This window comes from Olea europaea, chromosome 23 (genome assembly GCF_002742605.1).
Source record: "Olea europaea var. sylvestris chromosome 23, O_europaea_v1, whole genome shotgun sequence".
Taxonomy (NCBI): Eukaryota; Viridiplantae; Streptophyta; class Magnoliopsida; order Lamiales; family Oleaceae; genus Olea; species Olea europaea.
Window position 1 is genome coordinate 1,487,984 of NC_036259.1, and position 6,630 is coordinate 1,494,613.

At 36.3% G+C, this 6,630-nt stretch overlaps 1 pseudogene; it reads right to left on the reverse strand.

Moving 5' to 3' along the window:
• LOC111372093 lies at nt 1-4,380 on the reverse strand (annotated as a pseudogene).
• Nucleotides 4,381-6,630: the final 2,250 nt, after the last annotated feature.

A 6,630-nucleotide genomic window follows, 5' to 3' on the forward strand; every position in this document is an offset into this window, starting at 1 on the left:
TTGGATATAGAAAACCAAATCCATTATTAATTCAACCTCCCTTTAAGCAAGGAAATCCTAGTAAATTATTTTATATGACTTCTTATCACCACAAAAATGAGAGAACCAACATGCATAGTAGTAATAGTTTTTGGAGAAAAAGGTGTAATCTAATTAATTATCCAACTTAGCTTCTTCTCTTCTCTGTTCTTCTTCTCTCTTGTCTTCCAACCTTTGCAACCGTCTCCTTGCGTTCTCCACCTGAAAGTTGCACAAAGTGTCATGTTGAACAGAGAATCGACAACAAAAAAAAAAAAAAAAACTCCTACTGGTTTTCTTTTATCTTTACAATTTTCTTAGTTCAAATAAATTTAAATATCTACATTGAAATTTAATTACAATGAATTATATCATTTGTATCCCAGCTGATCATAGGACTATTGTCACACTATCAAATGAATAACTACGCATTGCAACTGTAATGAAAAAAGTGACAGTAACACTATTGACTACATAGACAGATGATGATTAAGAAAATATCTAATAATATGAAATTTATACCTCCTTATTCCAGTCCGTCCGAATTGTAACCCATAATAAGATTAGAGTCTGCAAGGTTGTACCTCCCAGCATTCCTGACCATATTCCCTGCAATTCACGAGTAAAACTATATTTAAAAAATCTGCAAAAACTATATACAGTCGGAGACGAGCTTTTCAATTATGTTGTAGACTAAACCTTGTCTGCGTACATCACGATGAATAAAAAATGAGCATAGAATCCCAATATGTATAATGACGCAAAATATAAAATAAGCTAACAAACAAGAAATAGGGAAATAAATTGTTTAACTCTATAGATCTTGTTATTTTAAGCCTATACATAAGAATGGAGTAGTCCTCTCGCTTGCTTCCTTCGTTGCCACTACTCCAATTGCTTGAAATTAGGTCGATTGAATCTCGTATTTTATTTGGCACACATGTTCAAAATGACTTGTCTTAATGAAAGTTTGTTTCTGCCTTGAAAACTTTCTAGATTAATGTAAAAAGAAAAGCATTGAAGTACCTTTGCTCCGAGGTTGAATTTAAATCCAAGAACTGAACCCAATGGAATGCCAATCACATAGTAACAAGCAACGTTAACGTACGCAACAAATGTTTGCCATCCACATCCAACGGCCACACCTTTGTATTGTCAATTCCAACATACAAAAATAAAACATGTTTCATCAATTATCCCGTGTATCCAGGTACTACATACAGACAAATTCCATTTTATATATATGTAACTCATGAAGAAAGGATAATAATTGATTAAGTGTCTTAAGTATTAGCACCTGTGTAAAAGGGAAGAATTTTCAGTGGGGTGGGCGCACCCCGCCCAATGCCGAGGCCCCACCTCAGCTAGGGTCCACACACCTCAGGGTTGGGGGGTGGGGGGGCATTCGTCGAGGTGGCACACCTTAGTGGTGGGACCGCCCTACTAAAAATTCTCGTGTGCAAAAGGGGCATGGGATAGCACGCCCGCCCAATGTCGAGGCGCCATCTCGATGGTGGTGGGTCATCTGTCTAGGTAACGCACATTAATAGGACGATCGCACCACGCTACTGAAGATTCTCTCATGTAGAAGGAGCATGAAATTTGACTTGTACATAAAAATGAAATGAATTTCGTTCAACTATGCCTAAACGTTACTCTTTTAACAAATTGTTAGAAGAAAAAGCTGCAAATTTTATTCCTTTCGTTTATTAATTAAACTAGTAAAGATGGTATGTTTTATTAAAAATGAAGATAAAATAAAATACAGACTGAGAAGGTAAACACAATTTGACTTCCAACCAGAAGTGCAACAAAATAAAGTTACCCCCTTCTAAAGAGACGTGAAGCAGAGAGTAACATATTGAAAAATATATTTCATATACCTTGATGGCACGCTTCATTACCACACACTTGAATGGAGTACGTCCAGAGTCTTATAATTATTGTGTTCAGATTTTGTTACCCTCTTCTTCTTGTCTTTTCTTCCTTTCCTTTTGCTTCTAGGAATCTCCACATATTTTCTTTCATCTGTCATAATTATTATTTCTGTATTTTGCTCATTAATTCCTTGTGTACAGACAAGGCCTCTCACATGGAGTGGGCCCATGTCAATATTTTATTGCAAAAAATTAAAAACAAAAAATAAAAATCACTCCTCCCCGTGGCTGTGACCCCCCCTACTGTACACAGTCTACTTCAAGTTTGTTAGAGAAGCACTACATTGACCTGAAATTCAGATGAGGGGCTGACATCTCAACCCCTACCACAGGGGCCTATCCAAGGCCCATGTTTGAGCAGAATTTTCCATTTTGTTATCCTCTCCTCCTTGTCTTATCCATTATTTTCCCCTTGTAATCATTCATAGATATATAACCATTTCTAGTGTCTAACTTCTCACTTTAAAACCTCTCATACAGACGAGTCGAAACAACTAACAAGTGGTAACATTTATTTAGCCCCCGTTTGATTCCCATTATTTTTATAGAAATATGTGTGATTAAAAATAAGTTTTGAAAAAATGACTTTCTATAACCAAACACACACTAATAGAACTTTATAGTAAGCCATCTAGAAAATCAAAATAAAACTGAGAGAAAAGGAAATTTATATTTTACCAGACAAAACAGGTTGAATGCCATTAAGAACAATGGAGATGGCCATGAGTGGTGTGAGGTCTGCTACTGCATTTGAAACTGTTTCTCCGCCGGTGAAGATATAACTTAATTGATAACGCAGCAAATATGACAAAACGGCAAAAAATACTGCTAATACGAAGGAATTCATTGTCACCACCACGACAGAAAATGCAGCTGATTTGGGATGTCCAGCTCCAAGCTCATTGCTAACCCTTACACTGGATATTAAAATTAATTAGGAAATAATGAAGTTAATTCATTAAGAGCAAAAATTAATTCAATACTTAGCAAACCACTGAAAATTGAGAAAAGGGAAAATAAAGGATATCATAAATACCTTGCAGCAGCATTGAAACCCACAGATATCATAAATACCCAACCAAGGACTGTGACACTGCATATTAATTAATTAACTAATTATTTTAATTTTCCAGAACATGAAATGATTTTTGAATTGGACAAGAAAGTGGAGAAATTTAGCCTTACCAAACAGACAAGGAGTCCAATACAATTTCAGGATTGGGAAGCAAACCAGCAATAAGAATTAAAAACCAGCAATAAGAATTAAAATCTGAAAGTACCAAGTCTCGAGGCAGAGCATAACGGCAGAGGAAGTTGAAATCTTCAAAAAATCCCACAGCCCATGAAATGCCCTCCAACTGAATCCAGTCCATGTAGCTTTGCACTTCTCAGTCCATAAAATATACACAAATTGTACCACCACTATAATCCACCACGATAAACTCAACACCAGTGCCGCACCGAGCAATCCCCATCCGAACACATACACCACCAGCCATGTCAATAGCAAGTGCAGTACCAGTGTACCTGCTGCTATATATGCACTGGGATTCACTATGCTTTGTGCCTGCAAGAACTTTTGTATAGGAAAATTTGCAGCGTACGCGAAAATCTGAGGGATTAGGCCATAGATGAACACAGATGCCGCAGATGCAAGCCTTTTTGATTCACCTAGCAAGAGCAAAATTGGCTTGCAGAAAATATAAATTATCATCAATGGTATCCCTGTTGCAATCAGGAGGATTGTTGATCTTTGCATGTATATTCCAAGCATTTCGTATCTGTGAGCTCCATATGCCTGCCCACACAACGTTTCTACTGCACTTCCCATTCCTAGCTGCTCATGGCAAGCACAAAAGTAGTATCTTCATTTGCAGAATTGGTATGACAGGGAATTATAATAGATAATAATTTAGTTAAGTATTAATTATTTACTTTTTGGGGGGCAAGTAGTGATTGAGGGTTACCATGATTCCATAGGCCAGAAGTTGAACACCGTTGTTGCCGAGAGATGCAGCAGCAAGTTCAAGATTGCCAAGATGGCCACAGAAAATCTGAGTGGACACTGAAGTAACATTGTTAAGCAAGTAAACTATAACCGCAGGAGCTGCAAGGAGGTAGAGAGTCTTCATCTCGGTCCAGATGGCCTTTTGCAGGCGGCGCCACCACGACAAGCTGGTGTTCGATAGTATATCCTCAAGCTCAGAACTTATATACTCCCCAGACACCTGCCGTGCGGGTTCTTTTGGCTCCAACAACGGCTGATTCACCCTGTTTTCTTGAAACGGCTCCATAGTTTCTTAGGTTCTAGCAATTAGGAAGCAATGAATTAAGAAGAGAAGTCGCTGCTTTTTAATAGCCCCTGTTTTTTGAGAGAACCTTTTGAAAAGTCTCATCAATTGTAGGATTAAATCGTGAATAAATTTGTGAAATCAATTAAACATGTGGTTGAAAATAGTGTTGGACTAAATTTATAATCTGAAGGGGAAAAAAGTAAAAATAAATAAAAACTTTATTAAACTAGGGCTTAATACTTTCCAGATCAAATTATTAACAAAATATCATAGTAACAAAGGTTTCAGGTCTAGTTATTATCTTTTTATTAGCGTGTGTTTGGCGTGGATTTTAATCTTTATAAAATTTTAAGTTAAAATCAATAATTATTTTAATAGTATATTTAATGAGACTAAACTTTTTTTTTTTTACCACGTATTTCATCAAAATTTATTAAAAATCTTTTTAACAGTACCAAACAGTGGCAAAATAAATACCACCCATAGGTGAGGGGCATGCCACCGATAGATTTTTTTTTTTTTTTTTTTAAATAGTGGTTCGCAACCATTCGAGAGAATACAGAAACAATGCCATGGTTCAACGCAGAGCGTTACCCAACTTAACAAGTCATTAAAGTATGGATATTCGTAAATTTCCAATAAGAATCCAGGAAGATACCTATGGAGGAAGAAGAGCTATGTACGCTACTTGGGTTTGGTACAGTGGGGAGTGTGAATTAAGAGTAAGATTTAGAATGTTCACGTTCATCTTATATATTATCCGGTCATTGCACGGTAAATAGGCCTTCAAATTTCACTCCCCTTGAAGCGTAAAAGACGTGTATGTACAATGAGAATCCCTTTTACCGCTTGCCTTTTTAGCCCTCTACACTCCAACCAGCTTCAGTTATAATTCTGAAAAATGGGTAGTTTGGAGGCATGGGGGTAAAAATGGAAAACAAACTTAAGTAGATTTTTCAATTGGAAGAATGGGGGTAAAAGGGGAAAAAAAAACCTTGAAGTAGATTCTTCAAAATCCACGTGCAACCAACCTTCATCGTCGGAACCTTTAGTCAATTGAAATTGAACTACTCTGTGCAACGTGTAAATAATATCTAAAAATGGGCAAAAAAAATGTGGAATATTTGTTCATAATTAGAGTAGGAAAATAAGTTTTGAAATAATGAATTTTGAAGAATGTTTGATTAAAATGTTGAAAAAAAATCAATTTTATGTGAAAAATATTTTCTTGGGAAAATGTAGTTTTAAAAATGAGTTTGATAAAAAAAAAAAAATTGAAATAACGATGGACAGACAAATCTTAGTTGGATTAGGAAACTTTGTGCCACCTTCCCACTGGGGATTGGTATGCTGTCTTATCCGTTAATAATGACACTTGTAATAAAAATATTCAAATATCGGGTTGATTTTTTCCAACAATGATGTCAGCGATCACGTCACTTAGGGACATCCAAAAATATCAGATGCCACGTTGACTCGTAATCTGGCATGGACTTTGTTTGATATATGATATGATCGAGAGGTCGTGATGAGATTAAGAAAATGCCACCATCCAATTTTTTCTTGCTGACAGTACAAATGATTGAGCACAAGTGGAATAGGAAACATGGTTACTATAACCGTATCAAATTGCTTAGTTTGACTTTAAAATTGACGAATGGACATAAAACCGATGTCTACTATTACTCACCGCCTTCAAAATGAATAGCTTGAAACGTCCAAATTCCATCAGAGTCGGATGCCTTTTTCATGAAAATCGACAGGTCAATGTGAACCAGTTCTATAACAAGTTTAAAGGTGTTAAAATGAACGATTAAGTTCGAACTTGTTCGGCCCAAAGATGGCTGAGAAATTGTCGATGGCATTCCTCGATTTGGGCTAAGATCGGCTCGATAAAAATTATAGAACCCCTCACAACAAAGGGACTTCTCACTGTATCGGATCGATTCACCAAAATCGTGAAAAAGAGAATTAAGAAATGAATTGTAAATGTCAAATTCTTCTCGTGAACCAACTCCCAAACCTATATGTCTTTCTTAAACAATGCATTTTATTATCAGTGATTTTCTATTACCACCATAGTTGAGATATATGATAAGTTCGATTAATCAACCTTCTTATTAATTGGACATAATTGTAGTCTTTCATGTTTTAACACAACTAATGATTAATAATATTACTCTCTCTCTCTCTCTCTCTCTCTCTCTCTCTCTCTTTGAGAAAGAGAGAGACAGCTCCTCGATCGAATCTGTCGCACATGCCTTGTCTAGTGTGATATGCTTAACTGGCATGATTTGCAGACTATTGTGTCAGATCGAGGATTTACCCAGTACGCATCAAGGGTAGCGGCTGCGGAAAAAAAGAGAGAGAGATAGAGACAG